Below are 27742 nucleotides of genomic sequence, written 5' to 3'. Positions count from 1 at the left end.
TTTCCTTTTTTCGGATGGTCGATTTGATATCGATTGGCACCGGAAGGTTTGACAATCGAATAAACCAAGAACAACAAATCCAATTTGTAGAAAATTTTTAAAAAGGAAGAAAACTGATTACAGATTTAGACGGTTTTCTATTTAATACAGCGCACAATATTGTGACAGCTCTGTGACAGTCACAGTGTGTGACCCGGTGTAATACAAGAGACAAACTTATCACTCTAACTATCTATTACAGCTGTCGGTATACACCCTCGGAACTATACACTGCTATTAAACTTGGAGAGATGGAAGTTAGTCTCCAGCGGACACCTACTATAAAAAATAGTTTTAGTTATTTCAATCCCGACAGAAAGCATAAACCTTTTCACAACTTTACAGTGCCAAGTTGAGACTACAATGAGTTCCGTAACTTATACGAGTAACTTTATACAGGTACAAAAAATACCGTCGTAAATAAACCGTTAACGGAATAACGTTCCCGACACTACAAGAATGCTGCCGTTTCAGTGCAGTTGGATGCCAGAGCGTACTTGTAAAGTACAATAATAACAATTGCCAGCAAATATCCAAGAACAACACAAGGACACAACTATTTAGAGGTTTATTATTTCGTTGTCCGTATGAGAAAACCGAAAAGGCAATCGTTTTTCAATCAACATTCGCGATCATTTAACATTACAGATATGTACAAACGATGAATTGGAATAATTTGTGTTAATAATATACCGAGTATGTCAAAAGTATGACACTAATACATATACTTTAGTACATCAACATTTGCTATGATTTAACATTACAGATATGTACAAACGATGAATTGGAATAATTTGTGTTAATAATATACCGAGTATGTCAAAAGTATGACACTAATACATATACTTTAGTACATCAACATTTGCTATGATTTAACATTACAGATATGTACAAACGATGAATTGGAATAATTTGTGTTAATAATATACCGAGTATGTCAAAAGTATGACACTAATACATATACTTTAGTACATCAACATTTGCTATGATTTAACATTACAGATATGTACAAACGATGAATTGGAATAATTTGTGTTAATAATATACCGAGTATGTCAAAAGTATGACACTAATACATATACTTTAGTACATCAACATTTGCTATGATTTAATTATGTTATGCTATTATCATACAGCCAATGAAATACAAAACTTTTGACAAAAATTAACCTTTCTATTTTCAACAAAGTGGATTTCACAGAACTTTTTCTCTTTGTAAAAACGGCTTAAAATAGAACACACTCTAAAACGGATTAAACTAGCCAATGCTTATATGCATATGAACAGGCCATTTATTTAGCTAGTATCAAAAAAAAATTTTTTTTTATTGGAAATTCCCTCACGAGGTTAAATTTTATTAATTTGATTTTTCACTTAAAATTTCCTAGTATATAATGTACCTAGTGACACAATTGAAGTCATATTGTCACACAAGAAACTTCACACCCATATTGATCTCATGTAGATGTATGATTTCATGAGTTAGTACAATTGCTAAAACAGATTTTGTCACTAGGAACAGCTGTAAAATCGTAGTTTATACTGCTTTTAAGTTAAGTGGAAAATGTCCAACAAAAACAGCAAATTTAACCTCGTAACAGACTTTTTGTTATTAAAAAAATTGTTTAGACTACCTAAACGTTTCTTAACTAATAGCCTATCTATTCATATACGTACAACCATTTTTGGACCCCGCATAATCTATCACGATAGTGAACGAGCAGTAGTACATTTTGCACATTGAAGGAGACAGCGAAATATAAGGCTATTGAGGAAAATGGTTACCAAGCTTGTTTCAGATTTACTCTTTAAGGAAACTTGCGGCCATCAGAATGCCCACGCACGTGAATATCTCGGAGTGTTTTCCACCATTAATAACCAACAGTTACACAATCCAACCGTCTACAGGATTGGCCGATAATAAATCAAAACAGATTTGTAACAAGCTGGAAATAATTGTAGTCGACTTCTTGCATACTCTGAACTGGTAAATAAAGAGTTATTTATACCGGAACATTTCTCTATATAACAATAACAATGTAGCTCCGGGCGATTCCTATAAAAGTGCGCAGTTTATCAGGGTTGATAGAGGATGTGAATACAAACATTTTAGTCCAATACACAAGGGGTTGCAAATGTTTCGTTTCCGAGAAGATTGAGAATTTGTGAAACGTTGATTTGTACGTATTCATTTTAGCTGTAAAATAATATAATTTAATTTAAAGCAAGAAATTAAACATACTAATTAATCAGGTAATAAAGTGTAAACCATAAAGTGATAAAAATTTAGGAAAAGAGAGTTTTTTTGGTACAACACAGTTCGAGAATGCACTCCGTGTAATTTTTACTTTAAGATATAATTATATTTTATTAATAAAAATACAAAACAAAAAATTACCTTCACTAATATACTATATCCGCCATTCATTTAGTTTAAGTTTAAAGCTATACAAAAAGCTGCTCAGAAAAGCTACAGAAAAGTATACCTGTAGCAAAGTCACTGTTACTCATAAGTTGTGAAGAGGGCGGAAAGTAAAGTTGGTAGTCGGAGTCAGGAGCACTGCACGAGTCGGTGTCGTAAAGTTGCAAGTTTAGTGGAAACCGCTTAATTTAGCGACAAGAATGCTGCTGTAGAGAGACCGCTTAATTTACGGCCCTCCAGTAGTGGGTTGCTCTCCCGCGCCACCGCGCGCACCGGGGCAACGACTAGAGTTGCGATACGACTATTATAGAGGCACAGCTAGTACACGATACAGCTAGACGAGTTATATGGTACAGTCGACTCGCGGGTTATTTACTGGTATCCATTCAGTTATTGCGAAGTGCTTATAAATGTTATTTTATAACCTAACTTTTTCTCAATTTAATTAAATAAAAAAACAAATAGATTAAAGTTTATTTCTATATTCAACGTTTTCTAGTCTGTATTAATTACAGTGCATTATCCTGTACGCCCAAAAAATGACACACTTTATAAAGAGGTTCAGCCAACGCCTACGACACTTTAATTGAGCACATTAAACGGTTTTAGAAAAAGGAAATATCCAAACCCACCTGAAAATATATTTATTGACCTCCCCAGGCATCGAACCCCGTGACCTCACTGTTAGAGAGTCACAGACTTACTAAAACACTACAGCGAAGGTCAACAGTTAGTTACATGCGATAATATTACTTACAGCGATTTTACATGTGATGTGAGTATTACGCGATCCCTTTCGGTTCACCGACGTTTTAGTTTGCTAAGGAGTTACGTTCAAAAGAGGTGTTTAGATTGGTCAAATTTAGAATTCTTCATTGATTAAAACTGCTAGCTTTAGTAATCTTGGTTTATTCAAAAGAAGAGTAGAATGAAACTCTTCATACTCTGAATGAAACTATGTAGTCAAGAGTTTGCTACAAGCACCTACAGTCAGTTACTACCTATGTACTATTTATTATACACCGATTGCTACGACCAAGAGACGATTAGTTTCTCCTTAGTTTTTATTGGGTCGGACGGAGAGCCCAGTGAGTTTTTTTTATCATCCAGTTTTCTGAAAGGATCTGGCAGTCTGAAAACCCAAAGAGCACCCGTTGCCTCTCCTCCCGCCCCCTTCATGAAGACAAGCGTCTGTCGGGATTTAGGGTTTCTCTTGAATATAGTGACATTAGTTATAATGGGGAGTACATTAAGATCTCCGAGGTAAATGGCACAGTAATTAATTTGAGAGCTTTAATTGCAATATCCAGCTGATTAGCATTTCCAACCCAATCCCAGTACAAATGTCGAACTCAACATTATCGGAAATAAAAATGTGTTTTATACCTGTGGGGAGGTGAATTGCAAACATAATCACATTAAGAAACAAACAAGTTTGAAATGTTGAAAATATTATCCAAGCTCTGTGATTTGCAGTTATTGAACCTGGGAGAGTGTGAGGCAAGCCGAAAATGGCAGTTGTTGGAAATTGACTGCACATTTTGGAGACGGTCAGAAGCAACATCGTAGTTGGTCTTTTTACACAGATCTTCAAGAAGAAAGGGAAGTCCGACCCACTACATTTTGACGAGGGTTCGGGCTCGAACAGGTAGATTTGGTCTCTTGGTTCAGGGATCCGGACCACCTACATCGATAGTAGCCTTCTACACCATTACAAACTTAATAGAGTGCGTTAAAACTAAATAATTCTGACTCCAAGGTATTAAAAGAGCCCACATATGAATGTGATACTTGCATATCTGGTCATTCGTACGCCCCATATTGTTCAGGACATACATGTCCGATATGAATGACACGTGATAATAGGTGGAGCATTAGTTATAATCTTTCAACAAAATTTATTAAAAGGTCCAACATTTCAAAACGAAATTAAAACTAACCTAAAAGAGGAGTAATATGGATTTCAGGCGGTCGTACAGATGGTATGCGGGCGCAAGATGACGCAAGAGCAATAGAGACTAGCCAGAGCACAGAGGTCGTACAGATGTTTCCAGTGCTGAGGTCGGTGTGCGGGCGCAAGATGACGCAAGAGCAATAGAGACTAGCCAGAGCACAGAGGTCGTACAGATGTTTCCAGTGCTGAGGTCGGTGTGCGGGCGCAAGATGACGCAAGAGCAATAGAGACTAGCCAGAGCACAGAGGTCGTACACATGTTTCCAGTGCTGAGGTCGGTGTGCGGGCGCAAGATGACGCAAGAGCAATAGAGACTAGCCAGAGCACAGAGGTCGTACAGATGTTTCCAGTGCTGAGGTCGGTGTGCGGGCGCAAGATGACGCAAGAGCGGTAGGTAGGGACTAACAGAGCGCAGAGGTCGCGAAGTGAAAGTCGACCCCCTGTCGTGCCGTCTTGACCGAGAACTTGTCTCGCAAATGGCCAAATGAGATTGGGAGAAAGCGCTACACAGAACTGGCCTGTACCATTGTTCGACTGGACTTTACTCTCTCTGCAACGATCGCGATGTGCAGATAATGGCCTTCCGCCTTTCCTGCTACGTACGGTCTTCTGCGTGCCATACGAGCTGTCGAGCGATTGACACGCCACTACTCACATGTCGGGTGACTTGTTGTCTGGGACACGTTGTGTGTTCTGCCACCATGTGCACAAACTGTGGTGGTAAACATACTGGGTGTCCATTATAGCCGACCAAGTACTTATGTGTCATAACTATTGTGAATGGAGCACATCTCAAAGTGTGTAAATAAACACAATGAGAAGGTAGTATTTGTTTACGGAATTTTATGTGTAGAATGTTACAGTCGGTTATATCCGGATATTTTGACACATTCACTGCACAGTACTTGTTTACTGTGCTACTCTGTAACACAATTAGTAACACATTTGTTACAGACACTCTTTACCATTAGTGCGAGTAAAAAGAGGATGTTAAAACAAAGAAACGTTCAAAATGTTGTCCACAAATTGATAGCATGAAAAATATTGTTTGATCAATTGGGAAGTATTTATTTATTTATTAATACAGATTAAATTGTGTTGATATATTAATTATGCATTCATCAATAGAGTAGGACACAACTGTGCTGTACAGCAATACGACTTGTAATCATCACAGATGGCGCCTGTAGTAAGTAAATATATCGGTTTTAGAATCGAAATTTGATTTATATGCAACTTGAAGAAAGCTTCGTACTTAACACATAAAAGATCAAAACTAAAAAAAGAAAAATTGCTAGTGAAGGCAGACTAGTGAGCCGTGACAATGCATGCGGCGGGCGAGTTGGATCAACAGAAGGCCAGCCAGCACTTACATTTGCATTGATTGACGGTTCCCAGCGATGGTACATCATACTGAACATTGTTGCCGTATGTGTCCCAGCGCGCGGGGCCAGGCACCTAACACTTGCATACATTAGCAGAGACAAGGGTCGCTGATACAGTACAATACTGTCCAGTGTGCACTGTCACTGTCGATGTTCCTAGCCTCACTGCGCGTAAACGTCAGAACATGCATGTTAAATATCACATGTTGGTGCATTACATACAACAATTCAAATAACGTTGATGAGATACGGTATTTAACGTAATCGATTGATGGTCGTCGAAACAGATGACGGGAAATTTTTAAATTATATTAGATCCCCTTCCTTTTTCCAAAATAACTTGTGAAAGATATAGAATAACTAGCTATAACACAGAGTGAACCGTTACGATTACAAGTTTTAAATTAATATCAGTCTTATAAACGAACGCAACAAATTCGTGGTGAGAATAGGTCGTTTAACAGTGTTATATCTCGCAAGGTTAAACATTGAGAACTTGTTGCATTACTGTCAATAACTACTTTAATATGAGTTAAAAAAGAGTCTATACGTTTAACAGCTGCCATGGAGCCGCCAATAATGTCTTAATTAATCCTTACCACATTGTATGACTATTAATACGTTTACACATTTAGAGCTGATAAAATTTACTAAATGTCAAAGGTGAAGCTATTTAGTGATGTTTGTGTCAGTCAACATCTTGGGCTTTCTACAACACTCACGTACAATACAACACCATTACTCATTATGTTTTTTCCGTAACATTCTTCGATTGATTTCTGCTGATTGGAGGAAACGAATAAAACTCCTATATTCACATTTGACGGGAGAATCAATAGAGGCGGTCATGCTTATGCGACTGCTGCTCAGTACAAACTAGCTACTTGAACTCGGCAGCGACAAATGTAGCAGGGAAGATGCCCGATCGACTACTGCGCACACCGCGGACCTGTCACATGTCTGGCCGTCATGGCGTGAGATTGGAAGTTGAAAAAACGACCCTTGTATAAGTTCAAAACTTATAGTGGACAATTGTATGTAAAACATAATAAACATAACAATTATGATACGGTCAGTATTTATTGTGAAAATATCAAGATTCAAATTATGGTACATTTTGTGTGTACATAGAGAAGATAGATGAAATATGTTCACAGCAAGTCCGGTGACGTTAGGGGTTCTTTAAACATATCTCTACATACTTCCATTCAAGGATAGCATACTAGAATATCTTTGATATGTACCGTAATTCTAATTCTACAAATGATGTAAATTAAACCAATATATACGACTTTACAGTCTACAATAACAATTTAAAATAGACAACCGATACACACACATTACAAAGAATGAATAGACTTTAGGGTAAAGGTTTATACTGAGTTCCAATGACAAGAAATTCACGGGAGACAGATACGTGGAATGTTCAATTATTCACTCGTGTTTGTAAAGTTCACACTCCCGCGTAAATATAACGTTCCACATGGATTACACAAGTTCCAACATAAACTCAGTCATTATGTATCAATTTTAACAGCAAGTATTTCTAATACTAATTTATTTAGTGTGCATTGTCCTAAATATACAGCCTATGAATAATATTACACTATACACAACAGGTACAAGTACAAGAAATTGGCTTTTTCAAATTATTGCAGTTCATAAAAGAAAATTCTAGAGAAAGAACGCGAACCCGGAAAAAGAATCGGGACAAGATACGATTAGAAAATAAATTTATGAAAACAAGAAGCAAGATAAAAAATGTTCCAACACAACAAATGACCACATTTGTGAAGTCATCGACAAAATCGAATTCAAAGACTGGCAAACCAGGAAAGGATCATGAATTTGTACAAAATACGTATCAACAAGTTCACTCATTACCGCTCTGTCAAGGCCAGGCCATCAACACGGTTGTGCCGCTCTTACTAGTAGATACATGCCAAGGATACTCTCGGACTATCAGTTATGACTTATCATTGATTTGTGTTCTCCTCAGCAACACCTCGGCTCTGTGATGTCAGAGGTTGTGTATGTGTCACCAGGCTATTAGCATGATTAGCCTCCAGACTACTAGTACACTGGGCTGATTAAGAGGCGAGGCTCACTCATTACCGCTCTATCAAGGCCAGGCCATCAACACGGTTGTGCCGCTCTTACTAGTAGATACATGCCAAGGATACTCTCGGACTATCAGTTATGGCTTATCACTGATTTGTGTTCTCCTCAGCAACACCTCGGCTCTGTGATGTCAGAGGTTGTGTATGTGTCACCAGGCTATTAGCATGATTAGCCTCCAGACTACTAGTACACTGGGCTGATTAAGAGGCGAGGCTCACTCATTACCGCTCTGTCAAGGCCAGGCCATCAACACGGTTGTGCCGCTCTTCCTAGTAGATACATGCCAAGGATACTCTCGGACTATCAGTTATGGCTTATCATTGATTTGTGTTCTCCTTCGCAACACCTCGGCTCTGTGATGTCAGAGGTTGTGTATGTGTCACCAGGCTATTAGCATGATTAGCCTCCAGACTACTAGTACACTAGGCTGATTAAGAGGCGAGGCTCACTCATTACCGCTCTGTCAAGGCCAGGCCATCAACACGGTTGTGCCGCTCTTACTAGTAGATACATGCCAAGGATACTCTCGGACTATCAGTTATGGCTTATCACTGATTTGTGTTCTCCTCAGCAACACCTCGGCTCTGTGATGTCAGAGGTTGTGTATGTGTCACCAGGCTATTAGCATGATTAGCCTCCAGACTACTAGTACACTAGGCTGATTAAGAGGCGAGGCTCACTCATTACCGCTCTGTCAAGGCCAGGCCATCAACACGGTTGTGCCGCTCTTACTAGTAGATACATGCCAAGGATACTCTCGAACTATCAGTTATGGCTTATCACTGATTTGTGTTCTCCTTCGCAACACCTCGGCTCTGTGATGTCAGAGGTTGTGTATGTGTCACCAGGCTATTAGCATGATTAGCCTCCAGACTACTAGTACACTAGGCTGATTAAGAGGCGAGGCTCACTCATTACCGCTCTGTCAAGGCCAGGCCATCAACACGGTTGTGCCGCTCTTACTAGTAGATACATGCCAAGGATACTCTCGAACTATCAGTTATGGCTTATCACTGATTTGTGTTCTCCTTCGCAACACCTCGGCTCTGTGATGTCAGAGGTTGTGTATGTGTCACCAGGCTATTAGCATGATTAGCCTCCAGACTACTAGTACACTGGGCTGATTAAGAGGCGAGGCTCACTCATTACCGCTCTGTCAAGGCCAGGCCATCAACACGGTTGTACCGCTCTTCCTAGTAGATACATGCCAAGGATACTCTCGGACTATCAGTTATGACTTATCACTGATTTGTGTTCTCCTTCGCAACACCTCGGCTCTGTGATGTCAGAGGACGTGTATGTGTCACCAGGCTATTAGCATGATTAGCCTCCAGACTACTAGTACACTAGGCTGATTAAGAGGCGAGGCTCACTCATTACCGCTCTGTCAAGGCCAGGCCATCAACACGGTTGTGCCGCCCTTACTGGTACACGCGGTAATTATAGCCTACAGTACACAATTATCATAGTGGCTACAATCACTGTAATGGCAGCTTATATCTTTCCATACTAAAACAAATGTTTGCGAAAATTGTTTGTTAAATTTGCTATTCAAATTCGGAACATTAACATGCGATATGTAGTTTGACTTCAATGGCACAATTAATCCGGGATTTATTACTCTGCAGGTAACTCCTCAACTGTTACATAATAACCAACTGAAGTGGGATTTCCCGGAGCGTAGGTGCCAGCAAAATGTTAAACATTGCGTACGTTATCGAAATATGCTTGCGTAGGCGCTAATGAGTTTTTACCAATTAGCATATCTCACCAGATTAGACTGCACGGCAAGGAAAATTGTGTTCCTCCACACCAAAATTACCTTGTGCGCTACTTATTTTATGAACAGGGTTTAAACAGCGATGAATAATACGCTTTCGTAAATTCTTAACGGTACCTATTACTTTTCTATCAATTTCCTTACATGTTTTATTACTTCACGTTGTAATTAACGTAATCTATCTATATAAAAATGAATGTTTGTATGTATGTCCTTTATAGAATTAGAAACTATGTGACCGATCATTATCAAAATTTGTATGTATATGTATTTTTCCACGGAGAAGGTTTATATGCTATGCCCATTGGTGTAACCCGCCACCAGGCGGCGCTGCAAAATATACAAGTTATCAAAGCACCTGCACATTATAAACTGCAATTACAAGAGAGCTACGAATATTAAATAGCCAAACATTATTTGAAGGCGCGAAGTTTTTATATTTGTCTTTAAAATAAATTTCTGGTTGAACTTTAAGCTTGAGTGTTAGACCACTTTAATGTACGTGTACAATGGCTATAAACATACAATCTTGACAGACTTTCTTGACTTCCTTGGCAACAAGGTAAACTCTTCATCAGCGTTGGAAATATAATTCACTTGAACCAGAAGGGCTCATATACGTACAAAACTTACGATAAGCGTGCGAAGCCGCGGGAAACAGCTAGTTAATAGTTATAATAGATAACCTAATGCATTTATGTTTTGATATCACTGATGGACTAACAATGTGTCTACAGCTGAATTTGGATGTGAAACTAATCGTCGCCGCTGGAAAGACATTTTAGCAAACTAAAGAGCACATAAATAAATGGTTTAATGCTCTAGTCTTAGTTCGAACAGCAACACATTTGTTGCGATATAACATTTGTATTATATTTATTATGATGGTAGTACAGTTCATTTTACTCCTATACTCTCAAATTTAGCCCCATATACGGGCGTAGATGGTCAGTCCAGGCATATATTGCCGTATGATGGACCAGATTCCTTCGCGTATGCACAATCCATAAATAAAGGTGTCCCGGAGTATTGGAACTGTAGAATGGTGGCGAGGGTGAGCAGCAACAGTGGGAACTGCGTGACCGGCTAAAGGCGGACACTGCTCAAGTAGAGATCACACCTGGCTGTGACAGCCACTCAATTCTCACACCAATTACACGCGGCCACTAGCACATCTACGCAGATACGCGACCCTATCTCGGACGGAAGTGAAGTTGCGTAACGGTGTTGTGGCTGTGCGTAACCGGGGTGTGAAGACTAATTGCGCCGACACACGCGCGCACACGAGCACACGCCCCCCCCCCGTTGTATAACAACGGTACATCCTCGCGTGAACACTTCACGCGTGGGTAGATCCGACTCCGGGTCTTGCACAACTCTCTTCTGCAGCACGGCATCGTACCGCGAGCGTGACGTCATCGCGGTACACCTATCATATACCATTATTGTAAGTGGAGAAAGCAAGATGTACCTACGGTTTACTTTGGGGGTTTCGCCTGTTACTACACGTTTAATCAATATTGAGTATATGTATTATGCATATTCTAAGAGAGCCTTCTTGTGAGTTTCTATCCATCGTAAGCTTCACACAAAGGTAGTGAAGGACCCTGACATATAAATGTCAAAACCAAAACTGAACGTAACATTAAATTACATCACTCACTTTAACCATGATTTTATCTAAAATAAAAATAGTAAACTACGATGTTGGAGTGACAGATTATGTTACCGGTACTAACTAACTAAGCAACTATAGCAAAATAACGAATAATTAACTATATGTACCTTTCTCGTTGGTTTCCACTATAACTCTTAAGTCTCGAACAATCATTTTTGTACACTATGGTTCCCAAGTCGTCATAAAACGTGATTCTATTACATAGATTACTACTTTTATAGGAACTATTTATACGATTAATAAAATCTGCGACATATAACATCGAAATTAAAATTACAAATTAAATTAGCACCGCTCATGAGTATTAGCAGTTCGGTAGTAAGAGGCGAGCCAAAACAAACCTCATACTAAAAACAGACGCACTGTTAAGTCGGTGATTTTGGAGAATTAAACGAATAGTATAATATAAATAGAAGTTCAAATCGCTTATCTTTTTTATGTTCTTAGTGGACAAATTGCATGTTTTATAGCGAGTTATATGAGTTCGGATACAACTTATGCGTATTATTGTATATATACACGATTACAAAAACTACTCAAAATGGATTTAGGATGAATAAAGCCAAAACATGGCATGTCAAATGCCGGATATTTAATTGGTGTAATATTACGTATGCTTACAAACCCGGACTGAATAATAAATATATATTGACATCCTTCGAAATAACAATTTATTTAGCTCACTTCCATAATTAATATTCATAAACATTGTAAGGCTGGTTCAACCAAAACTTTTTACGAGGCCATACATATTCAGCGAAAACTTTCCTTGTCATTGCAAAGTGGCTTGCAATGTTTCGTGGATGGCTAGTACAGGTAGGCCAAGGTTTTGGGCGCGCGGCCTAAGCTGTACTAGCCATCCACGAAACATTGATCTCACATATGCTATGTCATTTGGTGATTGATTTAAAAGAACTGAACTAACAGAAAAACTTTTATTTAAATATAACTTTACTTGTGAACAAAACAGAGTATTCTTTATTAATACTGTTTTTAGAATATTGTTCTTGAATGCCCGATGTTCGTGGAAAAGACACCTCTCTCTCCCGACCAACAGTCTGGCGGCCAGCTCGTGCGCGCTCAAATCGCTTGGCTCATCTATAGTTCGGTTGATCCGTAAGTTTTCAATTTGATCATAAACATCTTATACTAATCGATTACGGTTGATTTGTTTAATTCCCATAAAACTACATGAAATCGTTGACTTTTAACTCACTCCGAACTTTATTTCCCATATGAACATGTTCATTTACAAACAGGGATAATACCGGCACTGTAAAGCCTGCAACGCAGCGATAGTCAGATAATCGGCTGAGCGCGTCTTCACAGTCGAGCGCACCTTGCATAACATCGGGCTCGAGCGTACCTCCGCAAACACTGCTCCGCCAAGTGAATCTCACCAGAACAACTTCTCAAACAGAATTACAGGTAAGACACTGCTCCGCTACACACCAGTATTTTTAGACAGACAACGAGCGTTCTAATATTCGACTATGCAGAGTGAACAGTTCAAATACTGAAAGTCGATCATTGGTATCAAAATGAAACACTACACTATTTAAAGCAAGGTACAAAGTATTACGTAACAATTTTCGCTGAGATTGCATGCAACATTTCACATCTACAGCTCTTTTCACTCTTGAGATGTCCTGAGAGGTAGACAGAGAGACAACCAAACAGAAAAAAATGCTTACATTTCCTGGGAAGCAAAAGGGAAATTGTGTCAACTGCTGTATAGGCCTACTGATAAGCTTCACAGTCGCCAAATTCCATATGTTGCCACATGATATATTCACATTTTTTTATTGAGCAAGGTTTCATTCATTGGCAGTGTTTAAATTGTAAAAGTTCCAGTGAGGTAGTACGGTATACAACGCAAGAGTGCGCTGCAAACGAATCTTGTCACCTACTTCTAACATTGACTTTCTACTCTGTTATTGTTACTTTATGAATAAAAAACCGCATTTAAAATCTCATATAATTGTACTCAGTTTGTTTACAAATTTATTTATTCTGAATATTAAGACCAATGCAAAGATATTCGCTAACGCCCAGTCAAGTCACACGGAATGACATACATCATGATGGAACCCAGTGTTACCTATACGAGAAAAAAAAAGTTTTAAGCAATATTCAAATTCATAGTTCGTTTTAAAAACGCGTGCGGACAGACAGGCAGGTGGAAATATATTTTTTCCCCACACCTCGAGTGACAGTCTATGTGAACATGAGTAAATTTGTATCGTTAACATACTTTAGACAGTGGAAAATGTATTTTTTTAATTAGTTCTACAGTATGGCCAAAACTAATCTAAACGAGTATTGGGTGTTACCAAGAGCTAATTTTACTTATGTTTTGTAAACTGTTTGATCCATCAAGCCTCTCAACTAAAGACTGATATTTAACGACACAGTTAGACACTGAACACTTTCACTTCTTATAATCGACAATTGTACGTTACGACCGTTGTCACGCGAGATTTCTCGCACGTACACGGCCTCCAGTCGGCTGTCCACACGTCCCGCGAAGGAGAAACTGATCTTCCCCTCCACTGGACACGGGCAATGGCTACTTTTTACATCGTTAAATTACCATTATTTGATTTCCGCCGCTGCTAGCGCTACGTGACCGTGCGGCTGGCTAGAGTGAAACTCGCTGTCGTAGTCACCACCGCGTCACGCAGAGTCGAGGCCGCTCTGCGGTCTCCTGGCTACCGCGCTACGCTAGCCATCCTTCCGGTCGCTAGTATCCTGTGTACAGCTCGTTTCGCGCGGTCCTGCTGCGCACTTCAGCTTGGCAGCGTCCTTGAGCATGGCAGCGCAAAAGTTAGTCAAAAACAACAAAGAGAAACCGCAATTGGCACCTGAAGCATCTAGCGTTAAAGTCTTCATTCCACAGAGCATTGTTACATCACCACGAGCCGCCTGACTAGCCGACAGCGATATACATAAAGCAACTAAATGCTAAACGTAATGTAGAAAAGTATTCATACTATTAGTGTAATATTAAATCTGACTGACTATTTCAAAACTAATAGATTAAAATCTCAGTACTATGGATATGTATTAATGGTATGGATGGGTGGAGCAAAAACTTTCAGAGAGTGAATAAAAACAGTTTTTTTATAAGGAAGTCATTAAGCGTACAGTTAAAGAATGAAAAGGAAGGGCTGGTTTTTAAATAATCTGGCAATGTATTTTAAACTTTGGGTCCTAGAGATTGTGTTGATTTTCGGAAAATGTTATAATTATGATGCGGTACAATCAAACTGTTTTTATTTCTGGTAGAATATACAGGACCGTGTGTAAGAAAACTATTAAAGTCTACAACATCTGCTGACCAAAATACATAAACGGACTGAAAGAACAAACCGATTACCTAACCGACAGCTCAGCCCGTAATCGCTGCCAATCCCTCGCACTGAGCGACTTCAGCTGTGCGCGTTTTTGCATCACGCTGACCTGGATACGGACAAAGAGTCCATTATCCCAGCCGACACGTGATCATGCAGGGAACCTTGGCAGAACAATGAGTTGGCGAGTTATCGGATTCACTAAATCACCCCGTGTAATAAACAGCATTTGTCCGTACCGGTGACGTAATGTTGCCAAAAACTAATAGGAACCGGGCGACCGGCAATAAATCTGCGATCGCCGCGCTGCGCAACCGGATCGACCGAGCGGCGAGGCGAGCACATTCCGATAGAGCTGTCCAATTACTCGGGGTCGTGCTAGGAGTGTGGGCAGTGGGCAGGGCATCCTCGTCACCAGGCGTGAAGGTGTCAGCAAACACGATCTGCCAACTATTAGTTTATGGAGCCGACTATTGTCAAATTACCTTAAGTGTTCCTTCATAAGAACAATGTTAGGACTCATGCAGTTTTGCTCTCTGTACTTTTATCGTCAAATCAAATCATTAACTTCTCGTAACACTTGCACATTGTATGACAAACGTCATAACTTATTCTAAATCTTTAACTCTCATACCACATTACCACCACGTACAAACTTACATAATTTTTCATAAATTCCAGTCTCATTCATCCTTCTCCAATATCAACCCACTTCCAGCGCTGGAATCGGTCATCGAATTGGGCGGTCTCCTAGTTAAACGCCAGAAACTCGTCAACGCTGTGGAATGCATTGGACACTAAAAACCACTTAACCCTAGAACTGGCGGTCATTTCATCCTGTAGTGTCGGGCTGTTTTGGAGCTTATGAAGTCTTGGGCGTTGTCATAGAATTTGGAAATCTGTTGATGAAATGAACATCTGCCTGCGAAGGAAAGTAGGCCTACTTATAAACCACAATTCTGTCTTCCAGTTCGGTAGTTATCTCTACCTCGAGACTCATACCCGTCTATGTTAATTCCCCTGGTTAGGGCACATCGTAGGTTAATCGAAGACGTCTTATTTTAAAGTTACAATTCATAAACACCCAACCTATTTTTTTATATATAAGTTTGAGATTTTTGTTATAAATATTACGAAAAGAATAAAGCGTTAGGATGCATCTCTAAAACAAAATAACTCTGAAAGTTCTACGACTAAAATAAGGTCGTAAAGGTGCACCAGGTGTATTATGACTCTTGAGAGACTACAATCAAATGACCACTAGTACAGTCGGCTCTTAACAGGTCGGCCAACAGCGTATGTTTCCTGATGAATCGTTTTTGTATTTGAGCCCAAAAAATTTGTTGATAAGGTAATAAAGTAGGTAATGTGCAGGTAAAGTTTTACATTTGAGATCTGCTTTCTTATAATGTTTATATTTGCTCTCCGTCAAATTTTATATCATAAAAGGCTCTTGCTAATAAGTAATAACTTTTTGATTAGTCCAAATAAAAAAGGAATATATTTGTTTTTGTTTTATAAACATAAAAAAGTAAAATTCTAAAAGAGACTACCGCTTTTTGATTTGACTTGCTTTTCGTAAGATTAAAAAGTTGAGAAAATACTTCAAGTGTTGTTGGTCACAATCCAGCAATTCTTCGGAAGTTTTGTTTCAGTGGCAACACTGGAGATTTATTTAGTGCCGAACTAGCCAAGAATCACTGTACTACGATATTCTACATGGAGAGTTTTCTTTTTTCCTGCCGCGCTCTTTCGGGAATATATGCGCATATCGTGCGAGGCTACGTGCTTGCATTTGGAAAGTGCGACATGAGAATGCAGAAGACCTTCCAGGGTTATATAATATGTATGTATGGACACAATTGTGTGGCGTTGTAGTTGGAAATTGATAATTCTACCCTGGCCAACAGAACGATCAATAATTTGCCTGAAGTTGCACGCCACTAACAAATACTCAATTACAAAGTCTTATATAGAATTCCTGATGTGCAAAGTATATTACAAAGTAAAGGCATTTCGATGAAATATCACATGCGAGGAGCGAGCTCGTTACACGGCAGCCGTGTAGTTAGAACGGTTAACTTGGAGACACAGGTCGTTAAGCGAGCGACATGATGACACTGTACTGTTTAAGCACGTTTCATCAGATAGCGCGTAATTAACTGGCTTTGTCGCACGGTTTCAATCAGAGACTCGAACAGCATTGTTTCCGATACACGGGTGCCACTGCTCCCCTCTCCTCGCGCTTTGGGAGTCTGAGGCTCAGCTCTGGGGTGGGGGAGGGGGACAAGTAGCATGTCAAGGTGGGCATGAGTAAGACTAGAAATTAATCTTCCCCAGTGGTTTCAAAGAATCTCAAAGCCAACAACTTAACAAATAGTCGCTGGGAATATTGGCATTTCACCTTCCTTAGTATAACGTCTGAAATCTGACACTGTCATAGACTTGACTCCTAAAATCGTGAGGCCAGGTCCAACTTAAGTTATTTTTAAAAAGTCAACTATGAAGGCGTTCAAAATGAACTATTTGCATAGTTTCAACATCAGAGACACCCAGATTACAATAGAGGCCTGTACGTCTGGTTTACCGAACAGTGCAATTCAGAAGAATAGGTGTTCACATTGCTTCACTGGTGTACAATTTCAGATGCTGCACTAAGCGGAAGGTGACACGAAGCAAAACCACAATACTCCCACTTAACCGACCCTTTCCACCATGGTTGAGTTATAAGTAGAAGTAATCACTTTTGTCAAAATAATATAGAGCTCAATGATATTGCGTACTACTTTTACACTAGATACTTTTACAGTAGAGGTTTTGTGACTAATAATGTGTAATTTTATTTTAGCTTTAATTGATTATAAGTACGGTTATATGAGAAATATAGTAAATATTTATATTTTGGGTGTATTATTTACTGTACTGTAAAAAATGGAAAATCCTTTTTTTTCCTTTTCCAGTTTCAATTTGAGGGACGTTGTGGTAAACTTGTAAATCAATCATTATTATTTCCAGTTAGTGTAGCGGATAAGATACAGAATGATCGAGAAATGAAGGCAAGGTATTGCTGAGCCACGTACTGCAAGTGCTGACAGATCACTTGTCCTAGACGCAATCGAGTGAGCGTAGTCGCTGTGGTTCAAGCTCTCCCATAACTCAGCCTATTCTTCAATTGTCGTTATTGTGAAACCGTCCTGAGTTTCCTAAATGACCCGTAATGGTAGATACGAAGTTGGCAGAGAAGTCATTTCTACGCTGATGAGAAAATCAATAGAAGGAAACAAGAATAAATGGTGAGCTATGTTCAAGTTACGCTGCGTATATCATGTCATGTCATGTCTGTATATCACAAGCAAGAACTCAAAAAAGAGATAATACGAGATGAATGTTTGTCAGTGTAATTTTAACATTGAGCAACTTTTCGTGTAGTAAAAAATTACTTTTGATAAGTAATTAAAAATTAATCTGTATAAACTAAAAGTTGGATTTCTGTCTAGAAAACTGTTTACACGCTAGATTTCTATATAACTTGGAAGACTTTCCAAAAAGTTCTAAGATATGGGTGATGAAGTGCAAAGAACCCGAATGGACATGACAAACTTCTCTCATCCATGAAGCTAAAATAAATAATGATAAATCAGCAACCATATTAATAAACAATACACTAATTAACACATTACAAAACTAAATCTAAGTATGTCAACAAAAATAATGAAACAATGGAGAACGCCTAAGAAACGTCAATAAAAGAGTGCAGTGTCATTGTAGGAACTACTAAAAAAACAAAAACAAAAAGAATCGATAAAATTATACTTATATTAAATACATGTATGCGGCACAGTTATTACTAGTATAGTAGATAACTATAACATGGTTCTATATGAAAAGAAATCATCAATTTCGGGCAATGTACACACTGCCGTGGTTTATCATTTACAAACAAATTATACCCATTTTATTGATATGTATTAAATAAAATGTAATTCGAAAACCTACCGTATTGAGTTTTCTGTATACTAAATAACATAACCCTAAATATGACACCTATATTTCTCCATTTCAAGAATAAGTAAAAAAAACTTTAGCTCTTGCATCATGCATGCGAACTTCGGGAAGATACGTCGAACTACAATTCTTGTTTCAAACAATTTCACGTTGACATCTGTGTCTATCATAAAGTGTTAAATCAGTTAAAACAAAATCGAAGAATTCTTAGTATAACATATGTCAGTATAACATGCCGTTTACTACCAAACCTAACATTTTATAATGATCACTACCATTGAGTGGCAAGACTCTCGTTGACAATTGGTCACAAACAGACTCCATACCTAACATTGTTGAATACTAATTTAACGATTTGGTACACATAAAATCTTGGTATTCAATTATTATCTGATTTCGAATCACGACAATTACAAAACACAAGGACACCTACTCTCTCGCGTTGTTTTCAAGGCTGAAAGCGACAAAATATTAATAGGAATCGGATTATTCAAATAAGGGCCGAATTCTATCTCTGGCTGTGGTTTCCCAATCGAGCGCAGTCTCCTGGGCCGGGATATTTCTATATCACGATTACGAAAGTGGTTGTGAATGAGTCTTGTAACCATGGCGGACAGGGCAAGGCCAGGGCCCTGGCCCCCACGTGTACTGCATTAGCCACCCACAACACACGGTACCCGTGCTGTATGGTTTCCTCATAGAGCGAAGATCTACAATGGTAATATGTGCTGGTAGTTATAGTATGTTGTCAATATCTGGATGTTTCCTTCTAACCTCAGAGATAACTAACAACAGCTACAGTCGCACACAGAGGTAAGGTACTAGATGTACTAATATGTAGTTATATTATGTTGTTACAGATGGGTTACAGTCGCACACAGAGGTAAGGTACTAGATGTATAAGGGTAATATGTGCTGGTAGTTATATTATGTTGTTAATATCTAGATATGTCCTTCTAATCTCAGAGATAACCAACAATAGCTACAGTCGCACACAAGGGTAAGGTACTAGATCTACAAGGGTAATATATACTGGTAGTTTTAATATGTTCTCAATATCTAGATGTTTCCTTCTAACCTCAGAGATAACCTACAACAGCTACAGTCACACACAGAGGTAAGGTACTAGATGTACAAGGGTAATATGTACTGGTAGTTTTATATATGTTCTCAATATCTAGATGTTTCCTTCTAACCTCAGAGATAACCTACAACAGCTACAGTCGCACACAGAGGTAAGGTACTAGATCTACAAGGGTAATATGTGCTGGTAGTTTATAGTATGTTGTCAATATCTAGATGTTTCCTTCTAACCTCAGAGATAACTAACAACAGCTACAGTCGCACACAGAGGTAAGGTACTAGATGTACAAGGGTAATATGTGCTGGTAGTTATATTATGTTGTTAATATCTAGATGTTTCCTTCTAATCTCAGAGATAACCAACAACAGCTACAGTCGCACACAGAGGTAAGGTACTAGATCTACAAGGGTAATATGTATGGCTGTAATCTCAGTATACAGTTTAGGGTAAGGTACTAGATCTACAAGGGTAATATGTACTGGTAGTTTTAATATGTTCTCAATATCTAGATGTTTCCTTCTAACCTCAGAGATAACCTACAACAGCTACAGTCGCACACAAGTAAGGTACTAGATCTACAAGGGTAATATGTACTGGTAGTTTTAATATGTTCTCAATATCTAGATGTTTCCTTCTAACCTCAGAGATAACCTACAACAGCTACAGTCACACACAGAGGTAAGGTACTAGATCTACAAGGGTAATATGTACTGGTAGTTTTAATATGTTCTCAATATCTAGATGTTTCCTTCTAATCTCAGAGATAACCTAACAACAGCTACAGTCGCACACAGAGGTAAGGTACTAGATGTACAAGGGTAATATGTACTGGTAGTTTTTAATATGTTCTCAATATCTAGATGTTTCCTTCTAACCTCAGAGATAACCTACAACAGCTACAGTCGCACACAGAGGTAAGGTACTAGATCTACAAGGGGTAATATGTGCTGGTAGTTATATTATGTTATCAATATCTAGATGTTTCCTTCTAACCTCAGAGATAACCTACAACAGCTACAGTCGCACACAGAGGTAAGGTACTAGATCTACAAGGGTAATATGTGCTGGTAGTTTTAATTATGTTCTCAATATCTAGATGTTTCCTTCTAATCTCAGAGATAACCAACAACAGCTACAGTCGCACACAGAGGTAAGGTACTAGATGTACAAGGGTAATATGTGCTGGTAGTTATATTATGTTGTCAATATCTAGATGTTTCCTTCTAATCTCAGAGATAACCAACAACAGCTACAGTCGCACACAGAGGTAAGGTACTAGATGTACAAGGGTAATATGTACTGGTAGTTTTAATATGTTCTCAATATCTAGATGTTTCCTTCTAACCTCAGAGATAACCTACAACAGCTACAGTCGCACACACAGAGGTAAGGTACTAGATCTACAAGGGTAATATGTGCTGGTAGTTATATTATGTTGTTAATATCTAGATGTTTCCTTCTAATCTCAGAGATAACCAACAACAGCTACAGTTACACACAGAGGTAAGGTACTAGATCTACAAGGGTAATATGTGCTGGTAGTTATATTATGTTATCAATATCTAGATGTTTCCTTCTAATCTCAGAGATAACCAACAACAGCTACAGTCGCACACAGAGGTAAGGTACTAGATCTACAAGGGTAATATGTACTGGTAGTTTTAATATGTTCTCAATATCTAGATGTTTCCTTCTAACCTCAGAGATAACCTACAACAGCTACAGTCGCACACAGAGGTAAGGTACTAGATCTACAAGGGTAATATGTGCTGGTAGTTATATTATGTTGTTAATATCTAGATGTTTCCTTCTAATCTCAGAGATAACCAACAACATCTACAGTTACACACAGAGGTAAGGTAACAGATCTACAAGGGTAATATGTGCTGGTAGTTATATTATGTTATCATATATCTAGATGTTTCCTTCTAATCTCAGAGATAACCAACAACAGCTACAGTCGCACACAGAGGTAAGGTACTAGATGTACAAGGGTAATATGTACTGGTAGTTTTAATATGTTCTCAATATCTAGATGTTTCCTTCTAACCTCAGAGATAACCTACAACAGCTACAGTCACACACAGAGGTAAGGTACTAGATCTACAAGGGTAATATGTACTGGTAGTTTTAATATGTTCTCAATATCTAGATGTTTCCTTCTAATCTCAGAGATAACCAACAACAGCTACAGTCACACACACACAGAGGTAAGGTACTAGATCTACAAGGGTAATATGTACTGGTAGTTTTAATATGTTCTCAATATCTAGATGTTTCCTTCTAACCTCAGAGATAACCTACAACAGCTACAGTCGCACACAGAGGTAAGGTACTAGATCTACAAGGGTAATATGTACTGGTAGTTTTAATATGTTCTCAATATCTGGATGTTTCCTTCTAACCTCAGAGATAACCTACAACAGCTACAGTCGCACACAGAGGTAAGGTACTAGATCTACAGGGGTAAATGTGTGCTGGTAGTTATATTATGTTATCAATATCTAGATGTTTCCTTCTAACCTCAGAGATAACCAACAACAGCTACAGTCGCACACAGAGGTAAGGTACTAGATGTACAAGGGTAATATGTACTGGTAGTTATATTATGTTCTCAATATCTAGATGTTTCCTTCTAACCTCAGAGATAACCTACAACAGCTACAGTCACACACAGAGGTAAGGTACTAGATCTACAAGGGTAATATGTACTGGTAGTTTTAATATGTTCTCAATATCTAGATGTTTCCTTCTAACCTCAGAGATAACCTACAACAGCTACAGTCACACACAGAGGTAAGGTACTAGATCTACAAGGGTAATATGTGCTGGTAGTTATATTATGTTGTTAATATCTAGATGTTTCCTTCTAATCTCAGAGATAACCAACAACATCTACAGTTACACACAGAGGTAAGGTACCAGATCTACAAGGGTAATATGTGCTGGTAGTTATATTATGTTATCAATATCTAGATGTTTCCTTCTAATCTCAGAGATAACCAACAACAGCTACAGTCGCACACAGAGGTAAGGTACTAGATGTACAAGGGTAATATGTACTGGTAGTTTTAATATGTTCTCAATATCTAGATGTTTCCTTCTAACCTCAGAGATAACCTACAACAGCTACAGTCACACACAGAGGTAAGGTACTAGATCTACAAGGGTAATATGTACTGGTAGTTTTAATATGTTCTCAATATCTAGATGTTTCCTTCTAATCTCAGAGATAACCAACAACAGCTACAGTCACACACAGAGGTAAGGTACTAGATCTACAAGGGTAATATGTACTGGTAGTTTTAATATGTTCTCAATATCTAGATGTTTCCTTCTAACCTCAGAGATAACCTACAACAGCTACAGTCGCACACAGAGGTAAGGTACTAGATCTACAAGGGTAATATGTACTGGTAGTTTTAATATGTTCTCAATATCTGGATGTTTCCTTCTAACCTCAGAGATAACCTACAACAGCTACAGTCGCACACAGAGGTAAGGTACTAGATCTACAGGGGTAAATGTGCTGGTAGTTATATTATGTTATCAATATCTAGATGTTTCCTTCTAACCTCAGAGATAACCAACAACAGCTACAGTCGCACACAGAGGTAAGGTACTAGATGTACAAGGGTAATATGTGCTGGTAGTTATATTATGGTATCAATATCTAGATGTTTCCTTCTAATCTCAGAGATAACCAACAACAGCTACAGTCGCACACAGAGGTAAGGTACTAGATGTACAAGGGTAATATGTGCTGGTAGTTATATTATGTTATCAATATCTAGATGTTTCCTTCTAATCTCAGAGATAACCAACAACAGCTACAGTCGCACACAGAGGTAAGGTACTAGATGTACAAGGGTAATATGTACTGGTAGTTTTAATATGTTCTCAATATCTAGATGTTTCCTTCTAACCTCAGAGATAACCTACAACAGCTACAGTCACACACAGAGGTAAGGTACTAGATCTACAAGGGTAATATGTACTGGTAGTTTTAATATGTTCTCAATATCTAGATGTTTCCTTCTAACCTCAGAGATAACCTACAACAGCTACAGTCGCACACAGAGGTAAGGTACTAGATCTACAAGGGTAATATGTGCTGGTAGTTATATTATGTTGTTAATATCTAGATGTTTCCTTCTAATCTCAGAGATAACCAACAACAGCTACAGTCACACACAGAGGTAAGGTACTAGATCTACAAGGGTAATATGTGCTGGTAGTTATATTATGTTGTTAATATCTAGATGTTTCCTTCTAATCTCAGAGATAACCTACAACAGCTACAGTCACACACAGAGGTAAGGTACTAGATCTACAAGGGTAATATGTGCTGGTAGTTATATTATGTTGTTAATATCTAGATGTTTCCTTCTAACCTCAGAGATAACCTACAACAGCTACAGTCACACACAGAGGTAAGGTACTAGATCTACAAGGGTAATATGTGCTGGTAGTTATATTATGTTGTTAATATCTAGATGTTTCCTTCTAATCTCAGAGATAACCAACAACAGCTACAGTCGCACACAGAGGTAAGGTACTAGATCTACAAGGGTAATATGTACTGGTAGTTTTAATATGTTCTCAATATCTAGATGTTTCCTTCTAATCTCAGAGATAACCAACAACAGCTACAGTCACACACAGAGGTAAGGTACTAGATCTACAAGGGTAATATGTGCTGGTAGTTATATTATGTTCTCAATATCTAGATGTTTCCTTCTAATCTCAGAGATAACCAACAACAGCTACAGTCACACACAGAGGTAAGGTACTAGATCTACAAGGGTAATATGTACTGGTAGTTTTAATATGTTCTCAATATCTAGATGTTTCCTTCTAATCTCAGAGATAACCAACAACAGCTACAGTCACACACAGAGGTAAGGTACTAGATCTACAAGGGTAATATGTGCTGGTAGTTATATTATGTTGTTAATATCTAGATGTTTCCTTCTAATCTCAGAGATAACCAACAACAGCTACAGTCACACACAGAGGTAAGGTACTAGATCTACAAGGGTAATATGTGCTGGTAGTTATATTATGTTCTCAATATCTAGATGTTTCCTTCTAATCTCAGAGATAACCAACAACAGCTACAGTTACACACAGAGGTAAGGTACTAGATCTACAAGGGTAATATGTACTGGTAGTTTTAATATGTTCTCAATATCTAGATGTTTCCTTCTAACCTCAGAGATAACCTACAACAGCTACAGTCACACACAGAGGTAAGGTACTAGATCTACAAGGGTAATATGTGCTAGTTATATTATGTTAATATTAATATCTAGATGTTTCCTTCTAATCTCAGAGATAACCAACAACAGCTACAGTCGCACACAGAGGTAAGGTACTAGATCTACAAGGGTAATATGTACTGGTAGTTTTAATATGTTCTCAATATCTAGATGTTTCCTTCTAACCTCAGAGATAACCTACAACAGCTACAGTCACACACAGAGGTAAGGTACTACATCTACAAGGGTAATATGTACTGGTAGTTTTAATATGTTCTCAATATCTAGATGTTTCCTTCTAACCTCAGAGATAACCTACAACAGCTACAGTCACACACAGAGGTAAGGTACTAGATCTACAAGGGTAATATGTACTGGTAGTTTTAATATGTTCTCAATATCTAGATGTTTCCTTCTAACCTCAGAGATAACCTACAACAGCTACAGTCACACACAGAGGTAAGGTACTAGATCTACAAGGGTAATATGTACTGGTAGTTTTAATATGTTCTCAATATCTAGATGTTTCCTTCTAACCTCAGAGATAACCTACAACAGCTACAGTCGCACACAGAGGTAAGGTACTAGATCTACATGGGTAAATGTGCTGGTAGTTATATTATGTTTTCAATATCTAGATGTTTCCTTCTAACCTCAGAGATAACCTACAACAGGTACAGTCGCGCACATAGGTAAGGTACCAGATCTACAAGGGTAATATGTGCTGGTAGTACGTTTTGTTGGTTGTAGGTATATGTTTACAAGGGAACTGAGCTGCGTCAACACTCAAAACAGAAGCGATTGGTTTGTTATTTACCATTAAATTGTTAGTTTCAATATTGACTAATCCAAATCTCTAAATACTGAATTAAATATAATCAATGTTTTGTTCTGTTTACTGGGTAAATAAAACAGTTTTATTCGCGTTTCTACGTATTTCTAACCCTCTTGTCAGAGAATATTGCAAATTAAATTTTCCAAGTACTAGTTATAAAACGAATTATGTTGGAGCACACACCAGGCGTTATGTAAGGCGACACTTAACATTATTAATGTGCCATAATATGGAATCGTCAATATTTTGTTTAATAATACTTTCACTACGGCTTTAAGTAACTGTGTAACATAGAACTATGGTTAAAATACTATGTAGGTGTTTACCATTGATTAATAACAACATAGACTGATGTTAATTGTTTAATGTTTCTATACTGTAAGTTACAATGTGATTACTTAATTTAAATATCAAAGAATAAAAAGTACTGTGGTGTATATTCTCGTCCTGCTAGTGAGAGATTCGGATGTAAGTCCCGGCATATCGAGTACTTTTTGTTCATCAATCTATATTATATACTTATGTATTGGAAAATAAACATCAGTTCGACCTTCGTGTATTTTTCCTTTTAATCCTAAACTATTGTTCTCTTTCTTTTTACATGATGGCAAGATTTTCAGTGTTTAAAGAACACAAAAAAAAAAAAACCGAAATCTGTTTATTTGACTTCGAATCACACAGGTGCATTCTCTGATGAACTATTTCAAATTGATTGGAAATGGAAATAAAATCATCCCGATTGGATCTCTCTTTCATTAAATTAATTACATTTCACACTGTTTTTAGCCATCAAGCCACTACCAATGTTTAAAACAGTAACTTTATTTGTTAATACTACTGATACTGTTCATGTGGAATATTTATTTCCTTTCTACATTGTGGTTTTACATTTTGAGGGCGCAATGTGCTAAGACACGTAACTGTGCAATCATTCCTCCTACGCGCCTCTGTTACATTAGGCCACTATCAGACACGGACATGGTTGACAAGTTTTACAACGTCAAACGTCGCAGATAACAAGAGGGCGCAATGTGCTAAGACACGTAACCGTGCACTCATTCCTCCTACGCGCCTCTGTTACATTAGGCCACTATCAGACACGGACATGGTTGACAAGTTTTACAACGTCAAACGTCGCAGATGACAAGAGGGCGCAATGTGCTAAGACACGTAACTGTGCAATCATTCCTCCTACGCGCCTCTGTTACATTAGGCCACTATCAGACACGGAGATGGTTGACAAGTTTTACAACGACAAACGTCGCAGATGACAAGAGGGCGCAATGTGCTAAGACACGTAACTGTGCAATCATTCCTCCTACGCGCCTCTGTTACATTAGGCCACTATCAGACACGGACATGGTTGACAAGTTTTACAACGTCAAACGTCGCAGATGACAAGAGGGCGCAATGTGCTAAGACACGTAACTGTGCAATCATTCCTCCTACGCGCCTCTGTTACATTAGGCCACTATCAGACACGGACATGGTTGACAAGTTTTACAACGTCAAACGTCGCAGATGACAAGAGGGCGCAATGTGCTAAGACACGTAACTGTGCAATCATTCCTCCTACGCGCCTCTGTTACATTAGGCCACTATCAGACACGGAGATGGTTGACAAGTTTTACAACGACAAACGTCGCAGATGACAAGAGGGCGCAATGTGCTAAGACACGTAACTGTGCAATCATTCCTCCTACGCGCCTCTGTTACATTAGGCCACTATCAGACACGGACATGGTTGACAAGTTTTACAACGTCAAACGTCGCAGATGACAAGAGGGCGCAATGTGCTAAGACACGTAACTGTGCAATCATTCCTC

At 38.4% G+C, this 27742-nt stretch overlaps 1 protein-coding gene across 1 annotated transcript in view; it reads right to left on the bottom strand.

Annotated features, from left to right (window-relative positions):
- The window catches only part of LOC124353510 (disco-interacting protein 2-like), a gene marked incomplete at its 3' end in the record, with an annotated part of 307439 nt that overhangs the window by 249658 nt on the left and 30039 nt on the right, over nt 1-27742 (bottom strand).

This window comes from Homalodisca vitripennis, chromosome 1, assembly GCF_021130785.1.
Source record: "Homalodisca vitripennis isolate AUS2020 chromosome 1, UT_GWSS_2.1, whole genome shotgun sequence".
NCBI classification, from domain to species: domain Eukaryota; kingdom Metazoa; phylum Arthropoda; class Insecta; order Hemiptera; family Cicadellidae; genus Homalodisca; species Homalodisca vitripennis.
Note: the sequence above shows the minus strand (reverse complement) of the source record. Positions and strands in the feature narration are given on the sequence as shown.